General features: G+C 45.3%; 1 long non-coding RNA gene across 1 annotated transcript; it reads left to right on the top strand.

Annotated features, from left to right (window-relative positions):
- Positions 3,177 to 15,059, top strand: LOC110257933. Its single transcript, XR_002340935.1, has 3 exons — positions 3,177 to 3,463; positions 3,719 to 3,779; positions 14,294 to 15,059. It is a non-coding gene; the product is annotated as an uncharacterized LOC110257933 (long non-coding RNA).

Raw genomic sequence — 23,981 nt, forward strand, 5'->3', positions numbered from 1 at the left:
GAGAGACCATGAGATCAGAAAAGGGCTGTGTTTACAGGTCTGACTGGGTCACCTGGCTGTACAGCAGACACTGGCACAACGTTGTGAATCCACTACCCTTTAAATTTAAAAAAAGAAAAAAAAAGGACAGACACTCCCCGGGTTTCACTATGTGTCCGGCATCTCCTATCTGTGACCCTCTTTCCTTGTCTGTGACAACACAGCCCCTTTCTCCTGACTTGGCAGAATTAGTCTCAGAGGAGGAACTGCTGAGTCACAGGTTAGCCATGTAAACACATAACAGATATTGCTGCATTTCCATTAAAAACCATTAAGCCAAAGGTTTCAGAGTCCTCATTTCCCCACCTCCCGGCAAAAAAAGACAGTTGGTTTCTTCCCAATTTTTTTTTCTTGGCCAGAGCAATAAACATGGTAAAGCATGGCTTGGATTTCATTTCCTTCTGCTCCTGAAGTAGGCTGTGTGTCTTTTCATGTATGTATTCTCATATTTGTTTATTTGCCATTGCCTTCATGTCTTTGCCTCTCTAAGACTTTTTTTTTTGGCCACACCCACAGCATGTGGAAGTTCCTGGGCCAGGAGCAGCAGCAGTCTAAGTGACAGCAGCGACAATGCTAGTCCTTAACCCACCGAGCCACCAGGGAACTCCTGCCTCGCTAGGACTTTTAAAAGGAACGAGAGGGAGGCGTGCCCAGTCCCTTTTGTCTCCTGGTTCTGAAATGCAGACACAGCAGGGTTTCCTCTGGGTGTTACCCATCTTCTGCAGCTGTACAAAACATACAGGGCAGCCTTCAGGTGTGTGGAAAGGGGAAAGCTTCTCAAAGTGGCATCCATCCTTGTCCACGGCCCTAACTGGTCCCCCTGAATCACAGTAGGATGAGGGCCCTGTTGAGATGCGCCTGAGTTTTATCAGCAAGCACTGCAGACACAGAGCTCCTTGGGGTGGGTGATTCAGCCTCGGGGACAGGTGCTCAAAGCAGCTGCAGCCTCTGCAGGTGAGTTTGCAGAGGTTCTGTAATAGGGAAGAACACAGCTGAGTCCATCTTCGAAATGTCCTTTTTCCTTGAACCGTCCTTTAGCCTTTGTCCTCTGTCACCTGTGCTGACTGATGTGGGCTCAGCACCTTTTGCACAAGGATGCTGCCTAAAGCCTGAAATATACAGGAAAGCCCATTCTCAGGGCTGTGACTTTTAAGAGTATTACATTTTCAAATATTATTTAAAATTTTTACTGCTGCGCCTGCAGCATCTGGACGTTCCCAGGCGAGGGTCCAAACGGAGCTGCAGCTGCTGGTCTACGCCACAGCCACAGCAGCACCAGATCTGAGCTGCATCTGTGACCTATGCTACAGCTTGCAGCAATGCCGGATCCTTAACCCACTGTGTGAGGCCAGGGATAGAACCCACATCCTCACCGACACTAGGTCGGGCTCTTAACCTGCTGAACCACAAGAGGCACTTTGGAGTAGTACATTTTTAGATTCAAAAGCTTTAAAAAGTTGCAGAACAGAGAATAACCTTTGTTTTGTTGCAAGTTTGCAGGAACGTCATGACCTGACTTACGTGGACAGCTACAAAAACAGAGGATTCCTGCACCGAGAAGTTTGCAACCACGAGCCCCTCCCCTGCACCCCCTCCCCTTTCTTGCATAAAAGGAGTCTGAATTCCGACTGAGGGGAGATGGTTCTTTGAGACACTAGTCTGCCATCTTCTTGGTTGCCTGGCTTTGGGATTAAAAGTCGCTATTCCTTGCCCCAACGACCCGTCTCCTGATTTCACGGCCTGTTGGGCAGCGAGCAGAGCCAGCTTGCCTTCGGTACCAGATGCTGGGAGCATCCTGCGGTTGGCCAGTGGCCCCGTGCTCTGTCTCCATGACTCTCCATCTTATGTGTCAGCATCCGGTCCTCTCTCTGGGGCTCACACCCATCCCTGGACCCCCAGTTTTGCTCAGTGGACACTGGTGAACTTTCAAAGCATCAGGGGTCCCGCTGAGTCCATGACGCGTGATGGAGATAACCAGACAGGCACGCTGCCCTTTAAAGGGACGTGGGAACTGCTCCCTTTCTCTCGCTTCCCCTAGAACATCCTAGGACCCGGAGATGCCATTTCTGTCAACTGAGACCAGCGACGATACAGAAGACAGGGGCTCCCCTCCCGTCGGAAAAGAGCCCCCTTCTCACAGCCCAGAGAGACGGGTCTCTTTTCCATTCTTGTTTGAACCGTGCAGCAGGTGCAGAAATGTGAGAACGGGAGCCTTGTCCCAGGAGCAGACAAAGCAGCCCTGTTCCTTCTCTCTTCAGGCTTCATTATGTCGTCTTCAAAAGCTCGTTTGAGTCCGGTTTCAAAGGGATGGAGATGAGTGAGGTGTGTTTGATCTCCGGTCCCCTCGCGCCTCAGGTGAATTCCACTTTCAGATTGACTTAATGGTTCCTGTCAGCCTGGACTGGCTGGTGTCGGATTTCCTAAACTATTATGTATAAGGAGGCATGGGGCCTTCTGGCTGATGTGAGCAATTAAATGGTAAAGGAGCCCCCCATCCTGTGTGGCAGCTGGCTGAGATCTCCCTCAAAGGTACTGGCCGATGCAGGAACACCAGGCAACCCAGGGTGCGGACACATTTTTCATACTCTCATTCATGCCATGACAAATCCCACCATGATGACCACCTGACGGAGGGGCAAGTGGAGACATGGAGAGATGACACGAGCTTTCCCCTGTCCTGACACCTCATCAGGGACAGAACTAGAATATATCCGAATTGGAGTTCAAGATTTTGTTTTTTTTTTAACGAGTTCTCAAAACTGTCACGCAGCACATGAGTGAATGTGCTTAATTATATAAAATATATTTATAAACTATATATAAATCATATGTCTGCATATAAACTATATATATGCTACATATCTACTGATGTATCCATCCACCATCTAAATACCACCCAGCTACCTACTTAGCTATCATTTTTATCTGTCATTTTTATTTGTTTATCCAGGTAACTATCCCCTATCATCTCTATCATCTTTATCTATCCATCTACCTATTTACATATCTATAATATCTATCTATCTATCTACAATATCTATCATCTGTCTATCTATCTAAATATCTATCTATGTGCCTAGCTACTAACCTACTACCAACCTATCCACACCAGACAGCCAGTGAGTGGGGAAGCGTCTTCTCTCCAGGGACAAGCGTGGGTGTCCAGGAGAAGGTGGTTTTCTCGTGTTTCGTTTTATCTTCTCGCAAGATGCAGGCTGCCTGAGCTCCACTGGGTGATTTGGCTCCGGGGCGTTTTTCTTCTCCGGAAAGGGCCATTCTGGACCACATGAAGTCCCATCCTTCTGGCCCAGGAAAGGGACTGGGAGATCTCAGCTGGACCGGGGAGTGTCTGGTGACCACAGGCACCGTCCTTTTGACCTCTGCTGTCACAGACCGTTGACCATGGAGAAATAAAACACGCCAGGTAGGGAAACGCTCAGTGTAAAGGCTGGGAACGGTCTGAGATGACGGAGGCACTCAAGAGGGTTGCCAGGAGGCGGGGAGAACGGCTCAGCTGTTTCGGTCGTGACGAGCTGTGGCGAGGCTGAGACGGCGGGGAAGTGCCGCCAGGCATGCACTAAAAAGTGGGCTTTTGCTTGTGGTTGGAAAATCACTGTAAAGATTTAACATTTTACATGTTGGAGAACATCTGTAATACTTTAACTCCGACTTCCTACAGGAATAGTCACCTGATTTCTGAGATGGTAATTAAAGCTGCAGGTGCAACCATGACATTTCAGGTAAAGCTCTTTGTACAATCAATGGATGCCTTCTGTTCTAAGTGGTTTGGATTCATTGCATTGTGTGTGTGTCTCAATTTCATTAGACTGATTTTCTTCTCATAGAAGAAAGGGAACACGTCTCAGAAATACAGTACACACATACGTGAAAAATATAGGATACTTCAAAACAGTGTATGTGCAATACTGGAGAATTGTTTGCATTATATACAAATTAAAACGAGATGTTGGGGGAGTTGCTATCATGGCTCCGTGGGTTAAGAATTGAACTGCAAAAAAGAAAAAAAAAATGGAGTTTCTGTCTTGCCTCAGCGGTTAGTGAACCCAAATAGCATCCATAAGGATGCAGATTTGATCCCTGGCTTTGCTCAATGGGTTAAGGACCCAGCGTTGCCATGAGCTGTGGTGTAGGTCTCTGACACAGCTTGAATCTGTCATTGCTGTGGTTGTGGTGTAGGCCAGCAGCTAGAGCTCTGATTTGACCTCTAGCCTGGGAACCTCCATATGCTGCAGGTGCAGCCCTAAAAGGACAAAAAGACCGAAGCGGGGGGCGGGGGGGGGAGGAAAAGAATTAAACTGCAGGAGTTCCCATCATGGCTCAGAAGAAATGAATCTGACTAGCATCCATAAGGACGCAGGTTTGATCCCTGGCCTCGCTCAGTGGGTTAAGGATCCGGCATTGCCATGCGCTGTGGTGTAGGTCACAGATAAGGCTTGGATCTGGTGTTGCTGTGCTGTGGTGTAGGCTGGCAGTTATAGCTCCGATTTGACTCTTAGCCTGGGAACCTCCATATGCTGAGGGTGCAGCCCTAAAAGAGATAAAAAGAAAAAAAAAAGGAATTCAACTGCAGCAGCCAGGGTTGCTGCAGAGGTTTGAGCTGTATCCCTGGCCCGGCACAGTGGGTTAAAGGATCTGTCATTGCTGCAGCTGTGACTCAGCTTCAAGCCCTGGCTTGGGAACTTTCATATGCTACAGGTGCAGCCACACACACACACAAATTTGATGATGGAAATATTTATATGAAAAAAATAGCTCTGTAGAATATCTTTTTGGTGGAATTTTCAAAACTAAACCTGAGGAAGATGGCTGAAGGATAGGTCCAGAAAGAATCCCATTTTGGACCGTGTCTCACTGTGCGAGGACAGAAAGCATGTTGGGACCTTCTGCAAAGTTAGAGAAACTTAAATCTATGGCTTACTGAGCTATACACGTCTTTTTCCAATCGGACCACTTCTGCTCTAGGGAATGCCCACAGCCGTAGGTACATGGGCTTCTTGAATTTGTGCTGAGAAACTGCGTGGAGCTGAATTAACGCCTCTTCAAAATTCACATGCTGAAACTCTCCCCCCAGGACCTCAGAATGTGACCATATTAGGAGACGGGTCTTTCCAGAGGGGATGGAGGCGAAATGACCCTGTAGGGTGAGCCCTGGTCCCCCCAGGATGGGAGTCCTTAGAAGAAGAGGTTAGGACATAGTTACACACAGAGGGATGACCTTGTGAGGACAGGGGGAGGAGATGGTCACTGACACGCCCAGGAGAGAGGAGAGAGAGCACGGTGCATCTAAAATAGGGCACAAATGAACCTATCTGCAGAACAGAAACAGACTCGCAGACAGAGAGAACAGACTTGGGGTTGCCAAGGGGGAAGGGAGGGCGTGGGACGGATGGGGAGTTTGAGGTACGTAGATGCAAACTAGGACATTTAGGTTGGATAAGCCATGGGGTCCTGCTGTCCAGCACAGGGAACTCTGTCCAGTCTCTTGGGATAGACCATGACAGAAGATAATAGGAGAAAGGGAATGTGTATGGGCGAATGCGTCACTTTGCTTGTACAGCAGAAATTGACAGAACATGATAAATCAACTTGAATAAAATTAAAGAAAAAAATCTCAGGCATCTTCTGAATATCCACAACACAACTGTCTCAAATCATCGTCCCTCAGCTGTCGTCGAGACAAGGTCTGTGAACTTGGAACTTGTGGTAAATCTTGGGACTGTCATTGGGCTGGAATATCCACATGTTTCCACTCTAGACACCCCGACCATCATATCATCTACAGTTAGCCAAGATTGTTTTATTTCTTACTTTCCAAAAAAAAAGAGAGATGAACTATTAGGGAAAAGAAATTTCATACCTATCTGGGGAAAGCCCTGGACACACTGTGTAATGAAGAAGGAGAAAACACATGTTGGCTTTCTCGCTCCAATTTATTGGATTGCAGAGCATTGTACACTGGACACCACAGACTGTTAATGAGAACTCCAGGGAGAGAAAGCAGGAGAGTCTTTGCACAAATGAGTCTGGGAAATAAAGGGTCTCTCAAAGTCACAGCCTTGCCTTGGCGGACTGTCGCTCAAATGCGCCACCCTCAGAATGTGTTAGAAGGGAAAGTATTTAAAAAACCCCCCAGAAAAGGATATGGTTTGAGCATATTTCATATTAAATTTCAAAAAAGCAGCATGTAACAACGGGGAAAGCTTGCACGCGTGCTATTTTGATAAACACAGTCTTGGAAATGTCTGTCTAATGAACTGGTATGATTTATCTATCTGATCAATAGGTAGGAAGGACTCAGTGAAAGGCTTGTACACGCTTTGTAGAAGTACTATTCACAACAGGGGGGAAAAAGATTAAATCAATACAGATGTTCACCAGTGGATTAATGGAAAAACAAACAGTGCTCTATCCCTACCATGGAATATTGTTCAGCCAGAAAAAGGATGAAGAACAGACGCCCAGTCGAACGCGGATGAACCCAGAAAACATGATGCTCAGAGCAGTAAGTCAGACACACAAAGCCCCACTGTAGAGGATTCCCTGTATATGAAATATCCAGAACAGTTCAATCTATAGAAACAGAAAGCAGATGCATGGTTGCCAAGGAGAAGGAGGAATAGGGAGTGACTAGTTGGGGGGATGGGGTGTCCTCTTAGGGTCATGAATCTGTTCTGGAATTAGTCAGTGACGAGGGCTGTCCCAGATTATAACTGTCCTCAATGCTGCCAGCTCGTTCACTTAAAATGGTTAACTTTACGTAAGGTGGACTGCAACCATAAAAGACGTACAGAGCAGCTTCTTGAAGTGTTCCAGGTGCTATGGATAGGGTGATATCCCCAGGAGACACAGCCCCATCCTCACGAAGATAGGACAAGTCAGGGTCCTCGCAAGAGAGGGAAGCCACTTCCCAGATGGTGCAGTCCAAGGCAGTTTAAGGAAGAAGGTGAGGATAGCGATGAGACAGGAGGTGAACAGGTAAGCTCAGGTGATACCCAGGTGGGCATGAAGGGACCAGGCCAGGAGACGGTCTCACCAGATCTCACAGCGACTCAGGGCTGCACAGAAGGGACCCCCAGGGTGGAGGAATCGTCATGAATAGTTGCCGCTTCTACTGTTAGATGGTGCAGGAGCAAGGGAGGAGTGGGGATGAAATTCGGAAGCCATCTCTTCTCCTTTCCAATCTATCTGTGGTTGAACCCAACTGGAATTCAGAGGAAAGCTGGCTGAAGGGATGGCAGCTGTCATGGTCAGGCTACTGGTCACTGGAGGGCCTGGGGAGCCAAGGGTTAACACACATACAGAGATGGATATGAAAGTGGAATTACACCAAAACTGCTGAATTGCATCCCAATCAGTGCTGTGCATGAACTGACAAGATGTTAGAATTTTAGACATTCCTGCAAACCGCCTTAAGTGTTTTTGTTGATATGACTTATTATTGTAGTTTAGATAAGACGATAAATCAAGACAATAGGTATAAGTCACTTCCAGCCTTCATTACTGATGGAGGAGTTATGTGACTTTCATTTTCCATAGTCAGATGGTGCACTTTTAATATTTTAAACAAACAACCATCAGATGTAGCCTTTGAAGATCAAATTTGAAATGTGCATCTGCATCATCATTGCTCTGTTAATTACTTTCATCAAGAAATTGACATTTTTCTCCAGAAGATCCAATGTCATAGCCTTACAGGCAGAAAAACTCTATTTTGAAAGGGATTCCATTTTTTTTTTCCCACATAGAATGAAAGCATAACCTATTTGATTTTGGTGATTTTTGTGATGTTTGTTATCAGCTGTGCAGTAAACCAAACGTTACTCACTGACGGGTAAATTGGTGGTTTTCTAGTTTATAACACAGTATCAGTTGTCTCAAGGTATTTTTTTAATTTCATCTTTGATTTCATCATTGACCCACTGGGTTTTTTTAGTAGCATGTTGTTTAGTCTCCATGCAATCATTTTTTCTCATTTCTTTTTTCTGAGGTTGATGTCTACTTTCATGACATTGTAGTCAGAAAAGATGCCTGAAATAATTTCTACATTCTTAAATTTCTTTTTGTCTTTTTTTTTTTTGTCTTTTTAGTGCTGCACCTGCAGCATATGGAGGTTCTCAGGCTAGGGGTTGAATTGGAGCTGCCGCTGCTGGGCTTAAACCACAGCCACAGCAATGCCAGATCTGAGCCACATCTATGACCTACACCACAGCTCATGACAATGCAAGATCCTTAATCCACTGAGCGAGGCCAGGGATCAAAACCCACAACCTCACAGCTCCTAGTCGGATTTGCTTCCACTGCACCATGATGGGAACTCCTGTGCTCTTAAATTTGTTGAAGCTTATTTTGTGCCCTAGTATGTGGTCAGTTCTAGAGAATGTTCCATGTGCATTTGAAAAAAATGTGCATTCTCTTTTCTAATGTCCTAGTAATATCAATTAAGTCTTATTTTAAAAATTTTTTATTAAAGTATAGTTGATTTTACAGTGTTGTGTCAATTTCTGCTCTATAGCAAAGTGGTCCAGTCACACACACACACACACACACACACACACACACACACACACACACACACACACATTGTTTTTCTCATATTATCTTCCATTATGTTCTATCCCAAGACACTGGATAGAATTTCCCTGTGCTGTACAGCAGGACCTCATTGCTTAACCATTTTAAATGTCATAGTTTACATCAACTAGCCCCAAAATCTCTGTCCATCCCACTCCCTCCCCCATCCTCTTGGCAACCACAGGTCTGCTCTCCATGTCTTTTGAGTCTGCTTCCTTTTTGTAGATAAGTTCATTTGTGCCACATTTTAGATACTACATAGAAGTGATATCATATGGTATTTCTCTTTCTCTTTCTAACTTCCTTCATTTAGTATGAGACTCTCTAGTTGGATCCATGTTGCTACACGTGGCATTATTAGTTCATTTTTATGGCTGAGTAGTATTCCATTGTGTATACGTACCACATCTTCTTAATCCATTCCTCTGTCAATGGAGATGTAGATTGTTTCCATGTCTTGGCTGTTATGAATAGTGCTGCAATGAACAAAGGGGTGCACTACCTTTTCGAATTATAGTTTTGTCTGGATATATGCCCAGGAGTGGGACTGATGGGTCCTATGGTAGTTCTATATTTAGTTTTCTGAGGACCCTCCATACTCTTTTCCATAGTGATTATACAAATTCACATTCAATTAAGTCTAACTTTAATGCACTCTCAGAATTAATGTCTTTTGTGCAAAAGGATTGCTCCTTCCCCCCCAAAATTAGCAACTCTAGCTGAATAATGCCAGGTCTTCTCTCCCAGGCAGATAACAGATTAGCCATCAGGCAATATTCCCATTTCAGATATCATTATAATAAAGCATACTTTGATGACAATTTCACCAATCCTCACAGACCTTTTCATAAAAGAACATTCACAGTGACAGGATATACCCATAAAATCAGGATGTTTTGCCAAGCCTTTACGGTATTCTCTATATCCTACCTTTTTAACAAGAAGATGTATTTTTAGAGGTAACTTACCACCACGTGTTCATCATCTGTATAAGGTATTTTGGAAGTGAGGCATAATGAACACCTCCTTGGTATCAGGTTCATTTGGGATGGAGGTATTTGGGAATGAGGAATTTTGGAACTGAGTCCTTAACATTGAGAATCCTGTAACAGGCATCTCCCAAATTGTTTTTTTTTTTGGGGTGTCTGGCTCAGGACTGAAGAAAGTGCCTCATTCATGAAGCCTGGGGAAAGGGTGGAGAGAAACTGAATGTGCCAGAGCCAGATGATCCACATGGGCTGGGTCTGGCTGTGGTGAGAGATACATGCAAATACAGAGGTAGCTGCGTTGGTATCCAACGACCTGCCTCTTCCACGTTAGGTTCCTGATGCCAGGAACGAACATCTTTCTTGAAGGCACAGGTTGCAAAATGATGTTTTCTAAAGTCAGACATTGTATTCTTCTATCAACTACACATTTCCAAGACCCCAGAGAGACCTTCTGAGAGTGCGTATACATTTCAGAATTTTCTAAAACAATTCTGCATAGGATGTGTGGATGCCTGGGAGTGTCTTGGTGAGAACAAGGTAGCAGGTGTGTATGCAGGAAGAGGTCACACCGGGAGGGATTGCTTCACACTAAGATCACGAGACTCAAATCGCCGAGAGGGGAGGACACAAGTCACAGATTCAAACGCAGTCAGAGGTTAGGGAGCCCTGGGCCTCTCTCTGCAGAGATCTGGTGTAGGCAGAACAGAGGACATTGGAGGTCAAATCCAAGGAGACGTTGGATGCCGGGTCTGTTTATGTCCTCCACAGTTGTGTTGCGTCAGCCGCAGACAACTCGAACAGGTCATTAACGTGATGAACGGATACAAGAGATTTACTGGAAAAGATCTTAGCAATTACCGATGGCCTGTTATCTTACAGTTTCTAGCTTCTCCCTCCGTTTCCTGGTTAAAGCTGCTCCCTGCAGAACGGGCACACCTTATGTCAGCCCTGCAACACGGACAGGTGCATCTTCATAAAATTGCATCCTTGAGGCTTCTGGTTCTGAAGATCGTGTAATTAGTTTTTATAGGACTGCAGGCTCTTGTAAGCTTAATTAAAGCTCTAATTTCCTCTGGGAAATGTAGACGATCTTGTTGGGCAAGGATTAAAAATCTCTAGTGAACAAGTTTGAAAAAAAACAAAGAGAAAAGACTACAGACTCTTCTCAGTGATGAGAATCAGAGTTTAAAACAAATGTACACACTCGCTGGGGGTGGGGTGGGGAATATGCTCTTCTCCAGAAGTTTGGAGATAATTTGGATTAGATTCTACTTTTATTCTTTTCTTTTTCTTTTCTTTTTTTTTTTTTTGTCTCTTTAGGCCATACCTGTGGCACATGGAAGTTCCCAGGCTATGCATCCAATCAGACACTGTCAGCCACAGCCACAGCCACGTAGGATCCAAGGCACGTCTAGGACTTACACCATAGCTCAAAGCAACACCAGAACCCTAACCCACGGAGCAAAGCCACGTCATCATGGATACTAGTCAGGTTCATTTCCACTGCACCATGATGGGAACTCTGACTTTTATTAATTCTAAGACTTAAATCTGACCTCTGCTCTTTTCTCCTGCCATCTTGTGATCCATTTAACTCCCTCTTTTCTTTTTTGTTGTCTGTCTGTAATTTTGCCTTCTCCTCTCTTTTTTCCTCTGGCTATGAAAGAGGCATACATCACCAAAATATAAAGAGATGCAAAGTCTAACTAGCCATCTAGGACATTTTTAGGAGGATGGGCAACAGAGACATCCAATCGTAGGAGCCTCCTCTTCCTAAAACCCAAAGAGATGACCAAAACAGAACACAGAAATACATAGACACAGTGAGACCTTAACAAGCATTGACTGTCTCTTGGCTCAAACACCCACTAGGTTGGTGATCCATTGGAAAGGACCCGCATCAGTCCCCATAATGTTACAAGTGCAGCTAAGACTTAGTAAAGCAAAGGAAACATGTAGGAACTGCAGAGAGGTCTACACTGCTTAAGACTATAGAGGTGAAACAAAGACGTGTCTCTGCTCCCTGATGATAACAGAGATGTGTTTTGTGTTTCCGTCTGCAAACGTCAAGGCCATATTTGGAGTTCCTGTCATAGCTCAGTGCTTAATGAATTCTTCTAGGAACCATGAGGTTGCAGGTTCGATCCGTGGCCCTTGCTCAGTGGGTTAAGGATGTGGCATTGCCATGAGCTGTGGTGTAGATTTTTTTTTTTTTAGTAATTTTTTTTTGTCTTTTTGCCATTCCTTGGGCTGCTCCTGCAGCATATGGAGCTTCCCGGGCTAGGGGTCGAATCGGAGCTGTAGCTGCCAGCCTACGCCAGAGCCATAGCAACGTGGGATCCGAGCCACGTCTGCGACCTACACCACAGCTCACTGCAATGCCGGAACCTTGACCCACTGAGCAAGGGCAGGGATCGAACCCGCAACCTCATGGTTCCTAGTCGGATTTGTTAACCACTTCGCCACGATGGGAACTCCTGTGGTGTAGATTGAAGACGCAACTTGGATTCTGCATTGCTGTGGCTGTGGCGAGGCTGGCAGCTACAGCTGCGATTAGACCCCTAGCCTGGGAACCTCCATATGCTGCAGGTGCAGCCCTAGAAAAGACAAAAGACAAAAAACAAACAAACAAACAAAAAAACGTCAAGGACACATTCAAGATGCCCTTGCTAATAAGCAAAGCTCACTTGAGTCTTGGAGTTCAACGTTCTTAAAAAGAGCTGGTCACATAGACGCAAGCCTAGTCCATGACCATGCGATATTAATGCACACGTTTTTTGGTTTTTTTTGGATTTATTTGTCTTTTTAGAGCCACACCAGCAGCATATGCAAGTTCCTAGGCTAGGGGTCAAATCAGAGCTGCCCCTCCCAGCCTACATCATAGCCTCAGCCACAGCAACGTGGGATCCGAGCCGCATCTGTGACCTACACCACAGCTCACGGCAACACCAGATCCTTCACCCAGTGAGCAAGGCCAGGGAACTAGAAGATGAGGTGACACCCAAGTTGGAAAAGATGAGGTGGACATGAAAGACACAGGCAGGACCATGTCATGGCTGCAGAGATCACAAGAAGAGTTTGATCCCAATGACAAAAACAAAGTCATGGTCTGTGCATTCTCTCTTCCTAAGAAACTGGTACATCATATTTACTTATAAAGATTACAGAAGCACCCACATTCAAAGCGGTTAAGGGGGAATGGAAAACATGAGACGGAAGGAATACCAGAACATGCTTCATTTCTTGAGGAAGATCTGGAAATCACTGTGAAATTGATTGTCTGTCTTTCAAGAGAATGTAGACCCCTCTGTGTGTGTGTGTGTGTGTGTGTGTGTGTGCACATGCGTGCCCACGTGTCGCAACCAAAATTTATAATTCTATTGACCGTGGTCCTAACTACACTCTTTCCTCTCGAATGGTTACCAGTCGGCCAATTCCGTCAACAGTGTGGATGGCGGACAATTAAAAAAAAAAAAAACAAAAAAACAGTTAAGAGAGTTGGACCCTTGAGAGAGTTGATATATGATAAAAGGAAACTCGAAAACCTACTTGGCAGGTACACTCAGGGGTTAAGCAGAGCTTTGGTGCTACTGGCTGTCTGCTCTGTGGGCTCCAAAGATGAAGGCTTGGTGACACAAGTGACTGCGACACAGATAACTGCCAGACTTTGAAAGCACGACTGTGACATTCTCCAGTTTCTTTTTTGGGATCATTAACTATTCAAACATTTACACAAACATAAACGTCCCAGACACAAACTATTTTCTATGCTTTTGAGCGAGAGAGAGAAGTTTTCCAATTTTTATTGAAATACAGTTGATGTACGACGCTGTGTTGGTTTCAGGTGTACAGCAAAATGATTTAGTTATACATAAATATATACACACATTTTTCTTCTTTTTTCTTTTTTTAACATTCTCTTCCATTATAGGTTATTACCAAGAAATAAAGTATTTTCAAATACAAAAGTAGCTACAGGGAGTTCCTGTTGTTGGCTCAGAGGTAACCAACCGAGCCTGCATCCATGAGACTGTGGGTGTTGACTTCTGGCTCGCTCAGTGGGTTGAGGTCACAGACGGGGCTTGGATCTGGCATTACTGTGGTGTAAGCTGACAGCTGCAGCTCTGATTCAGCCCCTAGTCTGGGAACCTCCATATGCCATGGGTGTGGCCCTAAAAAGACAGCAACAACAACAACAACAAAAGTAGCTACAGAATGCCACCAGCATTCTAGGTTATGACACACCAACAGATAAACATCACAAACAGGATGTGACGGGTTAAATAAGAGCCGTGGCTAATTCTGGGGAGCGTCTGATTCCCCAGGCACAGCAGTCACCGCGTTCTGGCCAGAAGGAACCATCGACATCAATGGTTCTAGCAGGCTTAGGTTTTTCAAGGAAATTACATATGCATCAAGGGAGAGACTCAGGGAAAATCATAGAAAAAAAGTCAAGACAGTTTTGCCGTGTACAGCAAATTGCCCCACACATGAAACCTGATGTTGCAATCATCCTTTAGAAGTGGCATATCCGTCAGTGAGGTAAGAAACCCAGAAGAAAAACACCCCAAACAATCCAAAGCGAATGCTAGTTTTTCCCCTCTGCAAATACTGCAATTGAGATAGATGCTTATCCTCCTTGTCTGTCTGTTTGTTTTTTTCCATGTGTCTAGACAGGTATCCTGACAAAATGAGGTAACATCAGACAGAACGGAAAAACGGATGCTGTATGCTATCTGTTTTCAAGTTGGAGAGGAAACCATCAAAAGTGGACAAAGAAAGAAAAAAGAAATGACCAAGGCAAGCACTCCAGCTAGGAAGTGCTGGGGGAAGCTGAGCGGGTGGCAGGGATGAAAACGATCGAGATGACAAGAAAGGGGTGCTGGGGGGCTGCCAGGATGCTCAGTCTCCCCTGGGGTTAAAGATGCAATTCACTGAAGTTCCAGCTGGACCATCCGCAGAGCATCGTCCATTCACCAGCGGTGTGGAGGCAGCCAGTGCTGCACTGAACCTCCCCTCAATAAATACCATCCAACAGCTACGGACCTGGATGACCTGCCCATCCCCCAGGCGGGGCAGAGGTGCTGGACCAGGGAGATTGCATGCTACACAAGCCACTCTGCCCAAGCACTGGACAGCATAAAAGGAGGTCTCTTTTACCCATTTATCTTCTGTTGATGTCTAGTTGATTGGCAATGCCATCTTCGTTTCTTTTTCGCATTCTATATGGAATAGTTTGTATCTGCTCATCCCAGCTCCCAATCTTCTCTCCCCCTCCCCCTTGGCAACCACACATCTGTTCTCTACATCTCTGAGACTGTTTCAGTGTTGTTTCTAAGTGCATTTGTTTTGTTTTGTTTTTTAGGGCCACACATGAGGCATATGGAAGTTCCCAGGTTAGGGGTCAAATAGGAGCTGCAGCTGCCAGCCTACACCACAGCCCCCAGCAATGCAGGATCCAAGCTGCATCGGTGACTTACAGCACATCTCATGGCAATGCCGGATCCTTAAGCCACAGAGGGAGGCCACGGATTGAATCTGCATCCTCATGGATACTCACTGGGCTTATTACCGCGGAGCCACAACAGGAACTTTACCCTGGATTGTTTTTTGGATTTCACCTTTAAGTGATCTCATATGATCTGACTGACTTCACTCCGTATGAGAATCTCTAGTTGCATCCATGATGCTGCAAATGGATTGTTTCATTCTTTTTATGGTTGCGTACTATTCCATGTATACATGGGCCACGTCTTCTTCATCCATCCGTCTGTCGCTGGACACTCAGGTTGTCTCCATGTCTTGGCTGTGGTGAATAGCGCTGCTATGAACACAGGGGTGCATGTGGTTTTCTCTGGATAGATGCCCAGGAGTGAAACTGCTGGGTCACATGACAGCTCTGTTTTCAGTTTTTAAAAGAACCTCCACACTGGTTTCCATAGGGGCTGCACCAATTTTCATTCCCACCAACAGGGTAGGAGGGTTCCCTATAAAAGGAGATCTTGAATGCAAGTGTTAGAGATTCTCTGAGACAATTTCTCAGTGGCTCTTGGTCTCGCAGTATACATGAGATAGCATGTTGGGTACCAGTCACCTGTGACAGCTTATATCAGGGATGCCTTTTTGCAACAGAGTGAGCAACCCAACCCTTCTTAGGAGCTCCAGGAGTATTTTGTAAAATATCTGAAATAAGAAGGTTCTGTTTCTCGAGTGGACATGTAGGGTGCATGCAGTGTTGGCTATTCTGAATAGAGCTATGAACACTGGGGTGCATGGATCTTTTGGAATGAAAGCTTGGTTTGGAGAGATGCCTAGGAATGGGATTGCTGGGTCCTATGGTAGTTCTATATTTAGTTTTCTAAGGAACTTCTATACTGTTCTCCACAGTGGTTGTACCAATTTACATTCCCACCTACAGTGTAGGAGGGTTCCCTTTTCTCCAACTCTCTCCAGCATGTGTTATTTGTAGACTTGTTCATGATGGCCATTCTGACAGGTGTAAATTGGTACCTCACTGTAGTTTTGATTTGCATTTCTCTAATAATTACGGATGCTGAACATCTTTTCATGTGCCTATTGGCCCCCTGTATATCTGGATGAATGGATTAAGAAGATGTGGTATATATACACAATGGAACCCTACTCAGCCATGAAAAGAATGAGATAATGCCTTTTGCAGCCACATGGATACAACTAGAGATTCTCATACTAAGTGAAGTAAGTCACAAAAAGAAAGAAAAATACCATATGATATCACTGTGCAAAATATGTGGAATCTAAAATACGGCACAAACGCACCTATCTATAGAACAGAAACAGACTCACTGACACAGAGTACAAACTTGGGGTGACCAAGGGGGAGGGGGAGGGAGTGGGATGGATGGGGAGTGTGGGGTTCGTAGATGCAAACTAGGACATGGAGAATGGATGAGCCATGCGGTGTTGCTGGTCCAGCACAGGGAACTCTATCCAGTCTCTTGGGATGGACCATGATGGAAGATCATGTGAGAAAAATATGTATATATATATTTATCAATGATTGGATGGCTTTGCTGTACAGCAGAAATGAGCAGAACATTGTAAAACAAACAAACTCGAATAAAAAAAGAGAAGGTTTTGGTTCTCATGTCCCAGCTACCAGGAAAAAGTCCATCATTGGTGAACGGATATCCACAGTATTATCCAGGCTTTCGTGACTGCTAAACAGTTAATCTAAAGCAAATAAAGTGAAAAGATGAAAAAAGAATGATAAATGCTGAACTGTTTTGGTGACTTTAATTAAAACATTTGTCATGCCTGAGACTAATTAGCAATTACATCAGACGTTTATCATGTCGTGCCAAGGAAACATTATTTTGAGTTTTCGTGCAAATTTGAGTTTCAAGTAAATAATTGTTTAAGTCAGAATTAATTACTTCATAAATTATGTAGCCACAGGATTATTCTAATGAACTTATGTTCGTTAATAAATTTGTCAAGGTATTCTTTTCTCTCGTAATTAAAATGAATACTGTTTCATAACCTATTGAACGTGAAAGCAAAATACACAGTTTAGATGGATGAAAAGGTTTCTTAAGCACTGTATTTAAGGACACAGTGTGTGATTTACAAGCTCTATTAAAATTGTGAAAGGCACATAAACAAGTTTGTGGGTAATACATGCAAACTAGTGCCTGTGGAGGGGATAAGCAGTGAGATCCTGCTGTGTAGCCCAGGGAACTCTATCTGGTCACTCATGATGGCGCAGGATGGAGGATAAGGTGAGAAAAAGAATGTATATATGTATGTGTGTGTATGTGTGATTGGGTCACCTTGCTGTACAGGAGAAAACACTGTAAACCAATGGAAATAATAAAAATCATTATAAAACATAAATTGGGAAGAGGCATTGCAAAACATTTTGGAATTTCGGTCTATGAATCCTGTGCGAATACACATATGAAGGCTTCACACAGCACCCATCACACAAGATAATTTCTTGCAAATCATCCTACAGCAGAAAGACGAAAGAGGGCTGCTCACAGCATAAGGTCAGTCATTACACTTGTGAAATGCAAATGGTCAGTCATTTCTCTCTGAGCCCTGAGCACATCCATAACCGGATTGCTCTCCATGGCCAAGGATCCATTACTGATGGTTCTGTTTTGTTTTGTCTTTTTGCCATTTCTTGGGCTACTCCCACGGCATGTGGAGGTTCCCAGGCTGGGGGTCTAATCAGAGCTATAGCTGCCTGCCTACACCAGAGCCACAGCAACACAGGATCCGAGCTGCATCTGCAACCTACACCACAGCTCACGGCAACGCCGGATCCTTCACCCACTGAGCAAGGGTAGGGATCGAACCTGCAACCTCATGGTTCCTAGTCGGATTCGTTAACCACAGCACCATGATGGGAACTCCTACTGAGGGTTCTTGAAAGAGAACTCTGCTTTGTAGAAAGTCACATGGAACAGAGATACAATCAATGTAAGATTCATTCCGAGGAAGCAACAAGGGGCTGGCACTCCTGACATCTTTTAAAAATTTATTTCATCTTATGTTTTATGTTATTTTATTTTTTGGCTATGCCTGCAGCCCATGGAAGTTCCTGGATCAGGGATAGAACCTGCAACCACAGCAGTAAACTGAGCTGCAGCAGTGAGAACACCCAATCCTTAGCCCACTGAGCCACCAGGGACCCCCTGACATCTGTCAAGTATACGAGCGCAGCAGAATGGACATGTGCTCAGGTCACACACACATACAAAGAAAATGGAAGTTCTTTTTTTTTTTCTTTCTTTCTTTTGAGGGCCATACCTGAGGCATATGGAAGTTCCCAGGCTAGGGGTCAAATCGAGCTGCAGCTGCCAGTCTACACCACAGCCACACCGAATCCGAGCTGCATCCGTGACCTACACCACAGCTCACAGCAATGCCAGATCCTTAACCCACTGAGCGAGGCCAGGGATGGAAACCGCATCCTCATGGATACTAGTCAGGTTCGTTTCCGCTGAGCCACTGTGGGAACTCCTGCAACGTCTTTATTGCTTCCAAACTGTTCTGTTCCCCTGGTTGAGCCCCAGCTTGGCACTGAGGTCATCGTCTCAGTTGGATATGAGAGCATCACCTGCTCTGCAGGCGAACCCAGCCTCTCCTCTGTGTTCTGGGTCTCCTCTCTCTGGATTCTTCCTCAAGGCGGCTTTCGTGTGGAGGTAGGGAGATCCAGGGCCCCAGGTATCTCCTTGTTCTCTGCCCTTCAGGGGGCCTTAGGTCTGGAACCCACTGGGGAAACGCTGGAGACGTAGCCCACACCTCCTTCTATGACTGGAATCCACTTTCTCCTCCTGGTAGATGCTCAGGGAAGCCACAGCCAATTTCTGCTGCTGACGGAGTCCTTCTTGGCCCTTCCTGAGTCTACAGACCTTGGAGGTTCAGCTGGAGACCCCCTTCCAATGCTGAGTGAAGGACGTTTGGGGTACAACCCTCAGCTGTAGAGCTGAGCATGTAAGCCATGGAGATGTGCATTTACGATTTCTCCTTGTCTCTCAGGACCTTTGCAAGAGATTGTCCATTCGACAGACAGGCGCCTCTGAATCCCTGCTTCTTCTCAGGGGCTGAACCCTGTTCCCCCAAAAGATGGGTCCAAGTCTGAATGCCAGGAACCTGTGAGTGCAGCCTGCTTTAAAAATAGGATCTCTGCAGGTATGATCACGGTGAAGGGATGAGAGTGGATCCTAAGCCAATATGAAAGGAGTTCTCATAAAAAGAGGAGGACACAGTCACAGAGGAGAAGCCACGGGAAGGGTCTGAGAGAAGGTCCTCCTGGATGAGGGGGGGGCCTTCCATCTAAGGACAGTGTCCTCCTAAGAGACAGAAGAGGAGACCCAGACACAGAGGAGAAGCCACGGGAAGGGTCTGAGAGTGTATATAATGGAATATTACTCATCCATGAAAAATGAAATCATGCCATTTGCAGTACCATGGATGGACCTAGAAAGGACCATTCTAAGTCAGGTCTGTCAAAGACAAATATCATTTGATATCACTAAGATGTGGAATGTGAGAAAACGATACCAATGAACTTATTTGCAAAATAGAAACAGACTTGCAAAGAAAACTCAGGTATGGTTCCCAAAGGGGAAGAGAAGCAAGGATACATTAGGAGTTTGGGGTTAAAAGATACACACAGTGATGTATAAAAGAGACAACAAAGATTGCATAAAGGTTATTATCTTGTAATAACCTACAAGGGAAACGAATCTGAAAAAAAAATGTACAACTGAACTCCTTTGCTGTACACCAGAAACTAACAATGTTATAAATCAATTATTTTTTTTTTAAGTTTTATTAGAGTTGATTTACGAGGTATGGCTGCTGCACAGCAAAGTGACTCAGGGGTCAATGTCCACACATCCATTCTCTTGCAGATTCTTTTCTCACATAGGCGATCACAGAATAGTGGGTAGAGCTCCCTGTGCGGGACATCAGGTCCCCATTGGTCAGTCATTCCACAGACCTCAGGATGCATGTGCCAACCCCACACCCCCAGTCCATCCTCCCCACCCATCCCTTTTGGTCACCATAAGTTTGTGTTCTATATCTGAGTCTATTTCTGTTCTGCAAATCAGTTCATCTGTTTTGTTTTCTTTTATTTGTTTTTTTCTTTTTAGGGCCACACCTGCAGCGTATGGAGGTTCCCAGGCTAGGGGTCAAATCAGAGCTACAGCTGCCAGCCTACACCACAGCCACAGCCATATCAGATCCGAGCCACATCTGTGACGTACACCACAGCTCACAGCAATGCCGGATCCTTAACCCACTGAGCAGGGCCAGGGACCAAACCTGCATCCTCATGGATACTAGTCAGGTTCATTTCCACAAAGCCACATTGGGAACTCCTATGATGTCTTTTTTTCCACTCTTTTATTTTTAGTTTCTTACCAAATTTTTTTTTATTACTCAAAGAATTTACCACATCTGTAGTTGTACAATGATCATCACAATCCAATTTTATAGGATTTCCAACCCACAACCCAAGCACATCCCCCCACCTCCCAAACTGTCTCCTTCGGAGGCCATAAGTTTTTCAAAGTCTGTGAGTCAGCATCTGTTCTGCAAAGAAGTTCAGGCTGTCCTTTTTTCAGATTCCACGTCAGCGAAAGCATTGGATGTTGGTGTCTCCTTGTACGGCTGACTTCCCTTAGCATGATAATTTCTAGGTCCATCCATGTTGCTAAAAAGGCATCAGTGATTCATCTATATAGCCATATCCATGCTTTTTTCAGATTCTCTTTCCACACAGGCTATCACTGAAGGGTGTATTTCCTGTGGGTTTCTTTATAAAACCCACCCTCTTCCCCCAGGACACACACACATACTGACCCTCACACTAGAAACTAGGATCCCCGAAGCATCAGCTCCCTTCTAGCTTGATTCCCCAAAGATGGGATAAAGAATTCACACAAAGTAAATACCCAATAATGATCCACACATATGGGTCGCTCGTCCAGCAGAAATCTGCCCAGCATTATAAATCAGGCATCCTTCCATTCTTAAAAATGCTCTTTTTCTTTTTTCTTTTTTTTTTTTTTTTTGTCTTTTGTCTTTGTTGTTGTTGTTGTTATTGTTGCTATTTCTTGGGCTGCTCCTGCGGCATATGGAGGTTCCCAGGCTAGGGGTTGAATCGGAGCTGTAGCCACCGGCCTACGCCAGAGCCACAGCAACGCGGGATCCGAGCCGCGTCTGCAACCTACACCACAGCTCAGGGCAACGCCGGATCGTTAACCCACTGAGCAAGGGCAGGAATCGAACCCGCAACCTCACGGTTCCTAGTCAGATTCGTTAACCACTGCGCCACGACGGGAACTCCAAAATGCTCTTTTTCTTGAACAAAGAAGTACGGATATCTAGTTTTTAATCCATGCATGGAGGTCCTTTACTCTCCATTGAGATGTGAACGGGGTTCACCTTCCAAATACCCCTTCTCTCCTGTGTCTTTTTCTGGAAGAGCAGCTCGACGCCCTTCTCCGTTAGCGGTTTGTTCGCTCGGAGAAGCAGCGTAGGACCTGTCATTTTCTACAGTTTTCTTCTGACTGATCTCTGTCATGCAGGGCGGGACAGAATCCCTGGGGCTCAATTGCCTTTTTTGGTACCACGGAGCGTGAAATACCCAACTCTCTTTTTATCACCTCAGGGTCTCTGTTAAAATGCGTGACCTGAAATTAAGAAAGCGTGTGGAAACTTCACTGCTTCTCTGGCTCCGTCTTTTCTTTCTTTCTTTTTTCTTTTTACTGTTTGAAAGCGTCTTTACAGGTTTCACAGACACCCCCACGTTATTTCATCTGTCCGTGGAAAAGGAAAGGCATTGTTTCGAGGTCGGAGTTGCCTTGATGGAGCAGTGCTGGCGGAGGCATTATTGATGCGTCTGAGAGCGTATTGCAGAGCAAATTAAAGCAATTAAATGCAAGTAAAAACCCATCAAATGGCAGACACAAAATTACTAAATGACTAGACAGTCATCAAGAGGTGCCCCTTAATTAAATAAAGTGAAATGTCTTACTTTTCCCCCCCTTTTTTAGGAGGTCTGGACTTTAGCAAAGAGACTTTTTTTTTTTTTTTTGGTCTTTTTAGGGCCACACCTGTGGCATATGGAGGTTCCCAGGCCAGGGGTCGAATCAGAGCTGTAGCCACTGGCCTACACCACAGACACAGCAACACAGGATCCGAGCTGCATCTGCAACCTACACCACAGCTCACGGCAACGCCAGATCCTTAACCCACTGAGCAAGGCCAGGGATCGAACCGGAATCCTCATGGATGCTAGCTGGGTTTGTTAACCACTTAGCCATGACAGAAACTCCTACATGAGATTTTTTTAACCAGCAATGGTGTCTGGGGCTGAGATAAGGTAAGAAAAGCTACTATCTGAGCAAAAAATTCCAGGGGACATAAAAAACTAAATTCATTAGTCAAGTACATAATATTTTAATTACATACACACACACACACACAAACAGCCACAGCAACATCAGATCTGAGCAGCATCTGCGACCTACACCACCACACACAGCAACGCCGGATCCTTCGCCCACTGAGCGAGGCCAGGGATTGAACCTGCATCCTCATGGACACTAGTCAGATTTGTTTCCGCTGAGCCATGATGGAAACTCTCAAAGATACTTTTTTGATGTAGGGCAATTCTGCTCTTGAGATCTGACAAGGCTCTGGGCTTTGAGGCTGGTCAACCAGGGCAAAAATTTAAATGTATGGCTTTGTGGGAGGAGATGAGCCAGAAAAATTCCTTAGGCAGGTTTTCTAGAGCAACCCTATTTGAGTTCGAGCCCTGGCAGATGCGTAGACCAGAATGCCTTCTGAATGGACAGACAAGAATTTTTTTGGGGGGGGGGGCACCGTCATGGCCTGCAGAAATTCTCAGGCCAGGGACTGAACCCGTGCCACTACAGCAACCAGAGCCGTGGTAGTGGCAATGCCAGATCCTTAACCTGCTGCACCGCCAGGGAGCCCCCTGAACAGACAGATCAGAATTTGGCATTCGGTCCTATTGTCTTCTTGCTGGTGAGCTTAGGGAACTTTTCCTAGCTTCAAATTCTATCTCGTCCTATGAGATAATTAGATAATATCCCAGCCCCGAGTGTGGTGCCCAGCAAACACTGAACAAAGACCAGGACCCGTGTGGACTAGCTTTTGAGCCCATGTGGTGCTACGCAGAATAGCAACCCTCCAAAGATGTCCACAGCCTCGTCCCCAGAACGTGTGACCCTGTCACCTTAGGCGACAAAAGGGGCTTTGCAGATGTGATGGCATCCAAGGTCCTGAGCTCGGAAGATGATCTTGGATTATATGGGGGATCCCTGTTGGGAGGTACTTACAAAAGAGACGCCCCTCTGTCACGAGACGGGTCCTCAGCAAGAAAACAGATTTCCCCCTAGAATCTCGAGAAGAAACCAGCTTTGCTGACACCTTAATGTTATGATTTAATTTAATATTATTTATTCGTTTATTTGTTTATTTTAATGGCTGCATCTGCAGCATAGGGAAGTTCCTGGGCCAGGAGTAGAATCAGAGCTACAATACCAGCCTATGCCATAGCCATGGCAACACTGCATCCAAGCCACATTTTTTTTTTTTTTTGCTTTTTTTTAAGGGCTGCACCTGTGGCTTTTGGAGGTTTCTAGGTTAGGGATCCAATCGGAGCTGTAGCTGCTGGCCTACGCCAGAGCTACAGCAATGCCAGACCCAAGCCGCATCTGCAACCTACACCACAGCTCACAGCAATGCTGGCTCCTTAACCCACTGAGCAAGGCCAAGGATTGAACCCATGTCCTCATGGATGCTAGTCAGCTTCGTTGACCACTGAACTCC

Source organism: Sus scrofa, chromosome Y, assembly GCF_000003025.6.
Source record: "Sus scrofa isolate TJ Tabasco breed Duroc chromosome Y, Sscrofa11.1, whole genome shotgun sequence".
In the NCBI taxonomy this organism is placed as follows: domain Eukaryota; kingdom Metazoa; phylum Chordata; class Mammalia; order Artiodactyla; family Suidae; genus Sus; species Sus scrofa.